Here is a 13,981-nt window from a genome sequence, read left to right as displayed (position 1 = left end):
ACCTTTTCCTAAAATGTAACTACTCTTTTCATATATTCTCTTTTAAAACGACATATCGGGATAGAGAGTGCTTACCCCTCTCGAGCTCCCACTCACATCGTCTTGAGGTGAACTTATTTTTCTCAACCAATTCTTCCGTAATGTAATGTAAATTGCTATTAAGTCACCTCTGTAGTATGGGATTAGCCCTTGTATTAACGGCCTAGTGCCAAGTAGGTCTTAAGCAAAGTGTATTAGGAGTGCAAGTTCGCCTCCTCTCAAATTGTATTTTAGAGGTCATGTATTAACCTTCTTGTCATTTAACAGACCTCAGTAGGTTGGGTATTTTACCCCTGTGTATATGTCCTTTGAGGACAGCTTAAAGGTGGAGTTCGGAGTGGCCTATGGTAGGCTTGTATATTAGGGGGAAGTTGCCCTTTCTTGAAAATTGTGTTTCTGCCTCAAGGAGGCTTTTGGGTGTAATTGGAAGCAAATGTTTCTGGCATGTTTGGGGGTTTTCGGCCCCTTTGTTGTATGGTGTTCATTGTAAGGTTGGGCTCATTGCTCAAGAATTATGTTTCTGACTTTTGAAGCCCCATGTAAATGTATTTTTCAATCGTGTTTCGGCTACTAAGTACCTGTTCTATTTGTTGTTACCTAATTTTGAAAAGAAAATATAACCTTGTTAAATTTTAAAATTAATTTCACTTTAGTAGCTTGAGACCTATTCACCACCCAGCACCTTCTTTCATGCATAACTACCACAAAAACACGGTAACAATAATAATAATAATAATAATAATAATAGTAATAATAATAATAATAAAAACTACTTTAAAACAGGGGATTTATCCTTCATCCGCCTCGGTCGGTGCAAGCAGGCTGTCGAATTCTAGGGAGTCTGCATCATGCACGAAGGAAGATTTGGAGCTCCTAAATACTTCAATATCCACAACACATCCGGGAGAAAAGGCCAGGCAAAAGTGGAACACTAAATTGGGCACCATAAACATACACACGATGATCAGGGTAGGAAAACTAAAACAAACAATTCCTAGGTGGCATTACAGAACACAGATTCAGCATACTGGCACTACAGGAAACGAGAGCCTCGTTGAAGCAACGACTTACGCTTGGCATGGTGTTCGTAGTGTACTGAGGTTCCTGGCTAGAGGGAAGAGCGTGAACGAGAGGCTCTTGTAAAGGACAAACTAGGAAATAAAACGTAAACGTTGGTCAACCCACTAACGATAAGTGCAGGAAGGAGAGTGTACGTACAGAACATGTATGGAATACGCTGGGCAGGTAGTGGAAGAAGCGAACATGAGAGGTTTCATGATTCTGATGGGCAACTTCAACGCACAGCTAGGCATAGAAAAGAGATTCCCAAGGTCCTATCTGAGACAACACGATACACAGGATAACAAACAAGAACTGAGAGATGCTGGTGGACCTGTGCAGGAGGCTGAAGGCGAGAATTTTGAACACGGACTTCAAAGCCGAAGTAAGTAAGAAGACAATGTGGGCACGTCTGGCCAATAATATCGGAGGGAGACAGACCATGTAGCGATCCGAGACAGCGACTACGGGGATATCGTGAACACCAGAGTTCGGAAGAACAGCAGATTGGAGTCTAGCCGCTACCTAACCGAAATCAAATACAGCTTGATACAGAACAGGACTTTAAAAGACAAGACCACTAACGCATACAGAATCAACAGAGAATTTCTGAAGAAATATAGAGATGAATACGTGAAAACCTTCCACGAGGAGTAAGTGGTACAACGTGAGAGGCGTGATAAAAGAAGAATCGCCACTAATAAAAAAAGAAAAGATAAGTGCGAAGTAATGGTCGAATCTAGGAAGGAAGGCGTGGATGAAATGGCAGGTCCCCAAGATAGGAGACGACTTGTAATCCTTCGAGACAGTGAGAAGAATAGGAATGCAAGGAGAAACAGGTTGAACGAGGGGCCTAAAGAAGCTGATGAGTGCTTCACGAAGAGTAAGTCCCAGCCGTCTTCAGGAATATGAAGAGTAGGATAAAGGGCTACAAGGCGAGAGAACCTTTTGTGAAAAGACGAGACGTTGAACTGAAAATAGATGAGAAGGACGCATGCGAGGAAATAGCAAGATATTTCAGAGAATGCGAAAGCACTTACAAGAAGGATTGTGCTACAGAACAGCATCGACACCAACCAAGGTCAAGAATTCATCAGAGCAGAAGTTTTGAAGGCAATTAAGGATCTCAAGGACAACAAAGCGGCAGGTAAAGGCAGTATATGGGTCGAGGAGGTCGTGTACTGTGCTCAGGTGATAAAAAACATGTACATAATATTATGGTCTTTTGGATGAACAGAAAGTTACCTATCGAGTTAAACGAAGCTATTATCGTACAAATGCATAGAAAAGCAGTCGAAAAGGCACTGGATAACTACAGAGGCGACTCTCTACTGACAATCAGGTACAAGATGCTCTCAAAACTATTGCTGAAAAGGACAGAACAGCTCTAGCCATGCGGTGTGGTTTCAGGAAATGGGGAAACTGCACGGAACAGATTTCTGGCCTCAACAGTTTAACAAAGATATAGGAAAGGAAAAATATCATAGTGGCCTTTGTGGACTTCATAAAAGCCTACGACTTAATATACATGAGTACACTACTGGATACTACGACACATGAATAGTATGGAAACGACCGAAAGACCAAGGTCAGATTTCGGAGTAGGCTATGGGGTAACTTCGAAATTCAGACAGGAGCCCTACAAGACGGTGGGGCTGTAACCGATAAGTCACCGTTTAGCCTAATTCTGGCGATAACAGTGGAACAGTGTTGAACAAAACCGTGGCATCGAAAGTGTACAGATTGGGTACAAAATCAAGTGTAACATCACAGCAGACTGCCTAGCCTTCACAGATGATATAGCGTTGCTACACGAGAAAGAAGACGACACCGTGAAGATGGCACATGATAACCTAGCACAGATCCTGGAAGATAGAAGACCAAGTGGATTCGACAGATTCCAGCACCTGGGTGAGAATATAACAGTTAAACGACAGAATATATAATTTATATAATTTCGTGTGGCTATTTCTAGCCGAGTGCAGCCCTTGTCAGGCAGACCCTCCGGTGAGGGTGGGCGGCATCTGCCATGTGTAGGTAACTGCGTGTTATTGTGGTGAAGGATAGTGTTATGTGTGGTGTGTGAGTTGCAGGGATGTTGGGGAGAGCACAAACACCCAGCCCCCGGGCCATTGGAATTAACCAATGAAGGTTAAAATCCCCGACCCGGCCGGGAATCGAACCCGGGACCCTCTGAACCGAAGGCCAGTACGCTGACCATTCAGCCAACGAGTCGGACAACGACAGAATAATAAGTGTACAGCAGACAGAGCCCGATTACCTCAGAAACTATTTCACAAATCCGAGGAAACTTACGGGAAGAAAACCTATCAAGGAAATCCAAATTGCGCCTTTTTACCATGGCCGTCAAGAACGCTGCGTTGTGCGCGACGGAGACGCTCGAATTGGGCGAGAGAGCTTGTATGCAGTTCGATAAGGAGGAAAGAAATATATTGGGAAATACATAGGGCAGAAAAAGATCAGAATACATTGCCGGGACACAGAGCGAGACAGCGGCTGTTCGAAAGCAGAACTAATTAAGAGAGTAGTACAGAAAAGGAGGCTGAGATTCGTGGGTCATCTGATGAGGATGGACGGCAACAGGTTATATGACATGCTTAACGGGAAGGCAGGATTGGAAAACAATTGGCTTAACGGAAAATCTACAGACGGCGGTATAGGGTAGGTCCCACTACAGGAGACTGGTAGGTGGTCACAAAGGAACTGACACTAGGATCAAGATGCAGATCACTGAAGCAGAGAGATACAGAAGGAGCGAATGAATGAAGCAGTGTATTGGAAGAACGAGGACGCACTCAACAAGTCACTCGTGATTCTAAGGAGTCGTAATGAACCAAATAAATAAATAAATAAATAAATAAATAAATAAATAAATAAATAAATAAATAAATAAATAAATAAATAAATAAATAAATAAATAAATAAATAAATAAATAAATAAATAAATAAATAAATAAATAAATAAATAAATAAATAAATAAATAAATAAATAAATAAATAAATAAATAAATAAATAAATAAATAAATAAATAAATAAATAAATAAATAAATAAATAAATAAATAAATAAATAAATAAATAAATAAATAAATAAATAAATAAATAAATAAATAAATAAATAAATAAATAAATAAATAAATAAATAAATAAATAAATACGAAGTCTAACAACAATAAATACCAAGTACCTTGTCCAAAATTTGGACGTTTAAAACCAAAGACAATGAACCTAGTTAGAAACTGACCAGACACCCTGAGGTGGAGTTTACTTGTGGTAGTATTGTCATCTTCTTTCCGCTCCTCCTCCAGGAAACAGCACGTGAGCTACCCATCCCAGTTGTAACCTCGTCCATTGTTGCTTAGTTCAGAGATATCACGTGTCCAATGTTTCAAAATCGCTACGCTGCTGGTTTCTGAATCTTCGAAGACTTAATAGAAGAAACACCTCTTCTGATTGAGGGATGGTCTATCGATACATTGTTACGATCATCCTGTATATTGAACAAAACACGTGATCTTCAATTTTATATGGAATCAGAATCTTAATGAAATTATTTTGTATTTCATAAATCCCACCTGGAATGATGGAGATTCAAGCTATGGGCTCCTTATCCGTTGAAGAAATAAACTTGGGTTGTTTCCTGAATCAGTAGTCCAGAAAGCCGTACTAGAGAATCCGACAAGATGATAGCATTGCAGAAGCTTCAAATGATGGCTCGTGACTTTACCGAAGTTACGTTATGAAACCTTGCTCATTCGTTTCCTCACATTCATTCTTAGCCCACCTGATTAGGATAGTCGGTTAGTTTTTAGCGTGGAACTATTGTAAGATGAAATTCTTACACCGGAACGAATCTAAACGTTAAGCAAACAGTGTTATTACGATGGTGTGTGGATTAGAAACAGACTTGTACATTTGCTTATGATAAAAAAAATATACACCTAGATTTGAATTTATTGACAAGATTTATTGACTATAATGACTTTGAGGACATACCGAGTTGAGTGGCCGCGTGTATTACCGCGTTACGGCTGTGGTGTCAAACTTTGCATGTGGGAGACGAGTGGTTTCGAACCCCACCGTCGGCTGTCCTGAGAATAATTTTCTGTGGTTTCCCATTTCCACTTCCAGGCAAATACCGGGACATTTACAATACATGGGCAACAGTCTCCTTATCCAATTCCATTCACCATCAATCATTTCATCTTCATTAGCTCCTCAACTGAGGTTGGCATCAGGAAGCGCATCCGGCCATAAAACATGCCATACACATTCATCTCACCTCATCCCTCACCCTGTGTCATGAGACGAGGCTAAGGGTAGACAAACAGTGACATGAAAATTTGGTTTTATGCTTCGAATCTGGGCCATTCGGATGGTTACTTTGCAGCTAAGCCAACATACTAACCACAGGCCCGTCTAAATACAGACAATATGATTTGTTAATGAATTATCATAATCGTACTTACAGAACTCTCGTTAGGATATACATTTTAAATTAAAATACCTCTAATGAAAGTAGTTATTGTAACGTTAACCATAGAGCCAGGTTTTAATTTTAATGATTACCAGATCCATTGATATATTCATTAGCAGATTTAGTTGCGATAAATGTTTAGGAACTAGGAATGAATAATTCCAGTAAAACAGTCTGATATCAAATATCACTGGGATTATTCAATCGCTTTATTTATTGCCTATGCAAATTTCGATTCTAGTTTCACAGGTTCACGCTGTATCACCATATGGAATTAAAATAAAAACCGAATATGGAAATTGTATGATTAGTCCATAATTTATCACTCGTTACAAGAGCAGATTTACCGTGGAATATAAATTTACTAGTGTACTCGCGCTGCTCCATAGCATTCGTTATAAATAGGTCAGATAACTCATCTTTATATGCCTATCGTAGTCATATTCATTTTCCTGCCCATTTCAAAAATTTTTTGAACATTTAATACCGATAACATAGTTTATGGATTTTCCAAAAACTAAAAGAAATGTGTTTATTCTTAAAGAAGATTCCAAATACCAATTTTAACGTCTGTAACAACTTCAGTTGTACGACCCCGCCCGTATGTGTGTCTTACCCTACAGTTTTCTTTCCCAAACAGTAAGTCATAGTATGTTTACCATACCGATTGGGAACGAACTTTGACTTAAACGGCATTCAGAGTGTCACAGTTCATCTCAGCTACCCCAAAGACTATGAATTCGTCACTAATATCGTCATTTTCGGATTTTTTAGTTTCACACCCTTCCTTTAGGGGCGCTAGGTGTTTCTTGCCCCTACAGTAATTTTTCCAGATAAAAGCAGAAATAAGTTTTAAGGAACACATCATAATCTTCACATACTGTTGGGTAGGCAACCCGCTGATCGGACTTGTCTTGCGGTTTGCTTATCTTCCCCTATTTTATTTTTCATCCCTTAATGCTGAACTACCAATCAGATTTCGTTCAAACCACTTCATAATCCCTCTCAGATGTAATAAGAACAAACTGTGAAATTTCAGAGAAATCGGTCCAGTAGTTTTTGAGTCTATTGGCTTCAAACATACCAACATCCAACTTTATATATATCGATAGAATTCAGTATGTACGCACATTATTGGTGACACTGTTCAAGTGTGCTCACTAGTATCCCATCGTATTAAGAAATACAGGGTTCGGCTCTATGGCTAATTTGTTAGCGTGCTGGCCTTTGGTCACAGGAGTTCCGGGTTCGGTTCCCGGCAGGATCGGGAATGTTAACCATAATTGGTTAATTCCGCTAGCACTGGGACTGGGTGTATGTGTCGTCTTCATCGTCATTTCATCCCCATCACGACACGGGGGTCAAATAAAAAGACCTGAATCTGGCGAGCCGAAATTTTCCTCGGACACTCCCGGCACTAAAAGACATACGTCATTTCAGGTAATACAGAGTGTAGTTTGTAATGAAGTCGAGTTCAGTAGATAAAACATTATTTTAGATAATATAATAATTTCTGTTACTGCGAAATATTATCTGAGTTCTTTATATGGGCCGTAATGTTTTAAAACAAAGCTATGGTTCTCCTTTACTTCTTATTTTTTATAGGAGAATAAGAGGGGTATTATCCACCTTGAAATACAAAATTGAATGGAATAACTCAAAATTACACCATTTCATATGTATGGGACCGGTTTCGACCCTTGCGTAGGATCATCTTCAGCCGTGTGTATGTTTAGTCTTCAGCCCTAAGGCTGGTTGGATCCTCAACAACTCCGCCATCAGCTGTCATAGATGGTCTAGGCATCACTGAAGAGGCGTACTAGGAAAATGAGAAGTGAGGTAGTTTCCCGTTGCTTTCCTCACCGAGCCAGAAGTTGCTATTACATATCAGCCTGCCAAGCCCACTGAAATGCATGCATCAACCGACCCTATTTGCAACATTTTCACACCATTCATAGCAGAGACTGGCTGCAGAAGGAATGGCATTACTAGTATCGCTCATTCCTGTTACTTTCATGTTGTCAAAGCCAAGTATAAGACAGATACAGATCAATGAAAGTAACAACTCTAGCCCATCCCAGAAGACATAGTGCACTGTAAACACTAGGTCCTGCCAGCAAAGGCAAGCCAAGTAATTTAAAATCAGCAAATTAATAAAAGTATACTAAAACATTAAAAACCTAGAAAAAACACATCCGAAACATAAGCACGCGTTAAAATACTGCATACACAGATCTTGAAAACACTTCAAATTACTGTATGTGAACCGATAAAAGCTTTGTCAAATTTCGTTAATGTGAACTTATTTAAATAAGTCACACGTGAATGGTTGTCATGAATAGCACACTCCTATCACATTTTATCACTGCATGTATGTCCAGCTAGTTATGGAGGTTCCAGTGTTCACTTCTACCTTCTTCTTGAATTGATATTGATAAAATGACTGTTGATGCTTTGAATTAAAAACAATGAAAATGATATATGTTTGTAACATGTATCCAGAGTTCCTAATTTAAATAAAAGACGATGTAATTAAGTTGGATAGGTCCAAGCGTATACTTCTGATCGTGTCGAATAGGATAGGATTACTAAGGACACTGCGAAATGAAAGAAAAGAAAAAGGATAAGCAATGACTGTTTAGTGTAAGCGCAAAGAGAATAACTTAGTTTGTATGAGACTCACGTACAGAAGTGTCGGAGCCGGTCCCAAACATAGGAGATGGTGTAATTTTTAGGTATTCAATTTAATTTTTTATTGAAATGTGGATAATTCCTTTCCTGTTCTATGAATACCGTGTCAACGAGGATCAAATATGAAGTTTATTACTTACATTATTATTTTTAGTTCCTTTCCTTCCCACCTGGTGTTTTCCCGCTGGTATAAGGCCTAATGTTCGAATTTTGAACGCCATTTTACACGATTCTGAGTGTCACTTGTCTTCAATGCAACGGTTCTCAAGCCCCCGTTTTTATGCCGTGCCACTGTTGATCTGGTTGCCCACATGGACATCAACCTCGCCTCTTACACTTAACGTAGGAGTAGGCGACTGTGCCGAGGATGTACGTACAGCATGGCCGTATCATCATTAGCGCTGTCCGACTCGTTGGCTGAATGGTCAGCGTACTGACCTTCGGTTCAGAGGGTCCCGGGTTCGATTCCCGACCGGGTCGCGGGTTTTTAAACTCCATTGGTTAATTCCAATGGCCCGGGGGCTGGGTGTTTGTGCTGTCCCCAACATCCCTGCAACTCACACACTACACAGAACACTGTCCTCCACCACAATAACACGCAGTTACCTACACATGGCAGATGCCGCCCACCCTCATCGGAGGGTCTGCCTTACAAGGGCTGCACTCGGCTAGAAATAGCCACATGAAATTAAAAATTATCATTAGCGCTACGCGCTCGCCTTCGCCATGATTGGAACAACGATCTTTCAACCTTTATTTACTTCTGATTTATTTTGTTCCCTACCTGACGACCGGTCGGGGTTTGCACCTTAGGCGTTACTGTACGCTGCTGTGGGTGACCTAAATTTTCTTTTTAGTTAGTTTTAACTTACCATTAAATCTATTTACACGTTGATCTCACAAATAAACTATCTAAAATGACCGCCTTCGTACATTGGGGTTCGATTACACAACATTTAGCATATGAGGTGAGTACCTAATCTAATGAGGTACACAGTTGGCGAAGGAATATCTGAGCTATCGGACATCGCGTTTGGATTACAGGTGCGAATGTAATCAGTGAAGGCAGCAGCGAGGAAACTACCTGGAATTATCGCTCGAATGGTGTTTGTGATTACTTTATAGGCCCTAAGTATTAAAAACCCTATCCAGTTCCCAGCTCTGATTTAGTATATCATACACAATTCGAAAGTCTGTATGCACTGGAAGCGTAAGTCCTCTTGCCGTTTCTTTAAGGTTTATACGTCGAATATCAGTGTATCAAATTATTTTCGAAACTGTTTTTAAGATAACATTGAATCGTCATCTTTCCATTTAGCTACTGCAAACTCTGAAAGTAGAAGTCATTGCCGGGAGGATATGGACGAGTCATTTTCCGGTGCTTTCATAACGTGATCAGTAATTGATAAATTTATTTATGAAATACTGGTAAGCTCTATTAATAACATTTTTCAATGCCTCTGGTTTTTCCTATAATTTATTTTTCTGAGCGAGTTGGCCGTGCGGTTAGGGGCGCGCAGCTGGGAGTTTGCATTCGGGAGACAGTGGGTTCGAACACCACTGTGGGAAGCTCCGAAGATGGTTTTCCGTAGTTCCCATGTTCACATCAGGAAAATGCTGGGGCTGTACCTAAATTAAGGCCACAGCCGCCATCTTCCAACTCCTAGCGCTTTAATATCTCATCGTCGCCAAAAGACGTATCTGTGCCGGTGAAGCAACTAGTAGAAAAAGAAATTCATTCCAGTGTATTTCTACACAGTGATGAATTGAGAGACTGCCCACTGGATGCTTTTAGTGGAGCACGGGCAAAAATTATGTATATTTTTGTTCATATTTTCTGGTATTATCTCACACAGAGTACAGAAATCTCGGCACAAAACTATCCTTCAAGGTAATAACAAATGCCGTTTCTCGCTATTTTTATGTCTGTTACTTTTATCTTGTGAATAAGATATCCTGATATTCACTCTCGTGGTGGTGGTTGTTAGTTTTTAAATAGATGTCAAAAAAGAGAGCATGAGATTTAATAGTTTAAAATCAGTGTGACTATGCTTTTTGGAACACTGAAAACTTCGCTGACTTCAGTGTTAATTTTCATACATACATACGTACATGCATATACACTATAGACTGTTACGCCTTTCAGCGTTCAGTCTGCAAGCCTCTGTGAATTTACTAACCGCCGCCATAATCCCCTATATTTAACGTTTAGTTCTATACCACTTATCTTGGAATAATTACGAAATGATTCTAACCATGTATTATAGTCATGATCTCATATACCTCTCTTACCCTCCATTACAGAGTCCATTATTCTCATAGCCAATCTATACTCCACCATTCGCCTCACATGAACCTACCACCGAAGACGAATTTTGCATACAGCTTCATTAGTCCAGTTCATTCCTAACTTAGCCTTTATCTCCTCATTTCGAGTATCCTCGTACCATTGTTCTTACCTGTTTGTACCAGCGATCATTCTCGCTACGTTTATGTCTGTTACTTTTAACGTGTGAATAAGATATCCTGAGTCCACCCAGCTTTCACTCTCGTAAACCAATGTTGATCCGGGAGTTAACTTTTTTCTTATAAAAAACGGTTGATCGCAGCTGCAAACTCAGTACATTAGCTTTCCTGCACAATGATTAAATCTCACTTACTGTTCTACCATTCTCGGAGAAGACTTGAAAGTATCTACCTATTCCGGCTTTGTTTTCTCAACCTGACATTCAATTCTCTTAGGTTTTTATCAACTGGCATTATTATAGTCTTGGAACGGGTAATTTTCATATCGTACACATTGCATTTATGTTCAAGTTCCAAGATTTTCGACTACAGGAATAGCGTATAGAAAGGAAAGTGTGCGCTCTCCGTGAGTTACCATGGACCGTCGCATAAGTGGCACGGGCAACACCTGTGTCGCGCCGTGCAATTAACAGAGGCATACACAGTACTACAATTGCTTCTATGTACGCATTAAACTAATGTATGCAACTCACGCTTAAAGATGATTTCAGAAGCTGGACACTGGAGTATTTTCGAGATTATTTAGCTGTCTTGCAAGTAGCCAGCTCTCCTCATATCCCCTTTGTGTGGAAGAAGAACCGACACTTTAAGTAATTAAATACAAGTTCTAGTAGCATACACAACACATGATGTTCACAGCACCCCTATTGCCACGACTTCACTTTAATAACATCTAAACTATCCATACACTAAAAAACCACCTCCCCCTCACGAACTGTTAGCACACGATTGCTTTTCCGCAACAACTTTTTCCACTCGTAACAGCACATTGCAAGCACTTTCCGATGCGTACGTAAGATAAGTGTCGCTCTGTGTGGACCAGTGATATTTAATTAGTGTTAACGAAGCAGTTACAGGTCAATTTGCCGTGGAGGAAAAGTGGCGTAATTTACACGGTGTCACTTCTGATATATTTCGCACCATGTATCCGGCTAAATGATACACTAAGCATTCTTTGCCAAAACTTTGCTGACTTGAGTCTGGTAAATTGTTTTCCAAGTCCAGTACTTGAATTTCATCTTCAAGATTCACAATTTTTTCCCTGATTTTATCTTCAACTTGCGTTTTTACTGCACAATTTTTGCATTCAATTACTCTTGAAGGAATTCATATGTTTATTTGTACTTTCAACACAGCTTATGCTCCAATTACAGAAGGTGTATTAAATTATTAGAGATGTAACAAAAAAGATCCAAAAATACAAAAATTAAAAGAAAATGATGTGTTGTGATCTTGTACTCCCTTATTCGTCATCAAAGTGCAAATGAGGAATTACAATGACGTGATTAAACAGAGCGAAACTGAAGTGTATGTACATTTGGTAAGCGAAACATTTTGACATGCTATATCTTCTCTGTTGTATCTACATCAAATGCCACAGTATTCAGACATCTCTTGACACAGCGGTATCAAATTCGTTACCAGATATTTGCCACGTATATATCAACATAGGTCTGTACCTCTGTGCGAAAAGACGGTTATAGATGATAGTGACGCCTGATTATTCAATATCGATCATGTAAGGAGATCTGAGGTTTGTCATTATGCAAGCGTACAAAATCAACCGTCCGGCTGCCATAGAGTATTTAATGTCCAAAAGAATACACGGGGAGAACCAAAAGTATTCGGACACCGCAAGCTTCTTCGTCCGTTTACTCGTAGAGTGACATAATATATATGTAAGCTTGAATACACAATCACAAAATATCGGGTATTTACACCTTCACGAAGCACTGACGAAAGTAAAGAAAACACAAGTAACAACATTAGAAAAGGCAGGTAAATAAATAAAGATTCCTTTCTCAGGCATCAAAAGTATTCCGACACTGAGTGCTCCAGTTATAAACGCACTTTCTGTACTATATCCTACAGCACTGTTATTTCAGTACTTTGTTGAATATCATTTAGCTTTTATCATCGCTTTTAGTGTCAGACTCGTTGGCTGAACGGTAAGCGTACTGGCCTTCGGTTCAGAGGGTCCCGGGTTCGATTCCCGGCTGGGTCGGGGATTTTAACCTTAATTGGTTAATTCCAATGGCACGGGGGCTGGGTGTATGTGTTGCCTTCATCATCATTTCATCCTCATCACGACGCGCAGGTCGCCTATGGGAGTCAAGTAGAAAGACCTGCACCTGGCGAGCAGAACCCGTCCTGGGATATCCCGACACTAAAAGCCATACGACATTTCATTTCATCGCTTTTAGTCTGCATTGCATGGATTTCACGTAATGTGTAGCTACTGTCGGAGGTATTAGTTCCCTTCAGCCAGCAAAGCATGTTCGGGATCATCTTTGTTTTTAATATATCTCTTTGTTATGTTCTTCTTCAAAATGATCCATATATCCTCAATTGGATTAAAATCAGGGGACTGGGGTAGAATGTGTAGGTGTTTGGGAGTATTAGTGTTATACAACAGCCACAGTTTGACGTTATGGACGGATATTTGTGGTCATTGTCTTGCATAAAGATCCAGCCGTTAATCACCCTCATTTTTTTCTGCACTGGCTGTTAGTCCTTATTTAAGGATGTTCAGGTATATTTTTTGGTCCACTACACCGTCAACAATGTGCAGCTTTCCCACACCGACTTCACTCATGCAGCCCCACACACATACCGAGCTGCCTCCATGTTTAACAGGAGCTGCCTCGATGTTTAACAGGAGCTGCCTCCATGTTTAACAGTTGGAAATATATTCTCAAGGTATACTTCAAGGTTCGGTTTCCTCACACCACCGGTTTTCCATTTGAATTAAACACGTTGAATATACTCTTATCAGTTCATGTCACCCTTTTTTCAAAATTTCAAAGCAAATTACAGCCGATTTTTCCTGTTCATTTCATCCGTCCAGAATTTCTTACGACCGACTCTACCATAGTACCCTTCACGATTACCAACACGCCGCACTGTGCTCGAAGACTCTGCGACACCAGTTCATGGATACAACTATATGTATTGTATAACTGTGTGTGGGTCTATGAACAGACAGAAACTAACCTTCTGTTGCCCTCTTGACATTTCCCTTCCGTGTGATAATGTTGAAGAAGACGACAATAATCTATCAATTTATAAATGTCATTGTATGAGAATGTTTGTATGTTTGTTTCACATTTCCTCAACCACTGGGGCGATTTCAGCAAAACTTCGTACACTTATCACTTACTACCACTCC

Source organism: Anabrus simplex, chromosome 3, assembly GCF_040414725.1.
Source record: "Anabrus simplex isolate iqAnaSimp1 chromosome 3, ASM4041472v1, whole genome shotgun sequence".
Classification (NCBI taxonomy): Eukaryota; Metazoa; Arthropoda; class Insecta; order Orthoptera; family Tettigoniidae; genus Anabrus; species Anabrus simplex.
The sequence above is the reverse complement of the archived record's forward strand: the minus strand, read 5'-3'. Positions refer to the sequence as shown.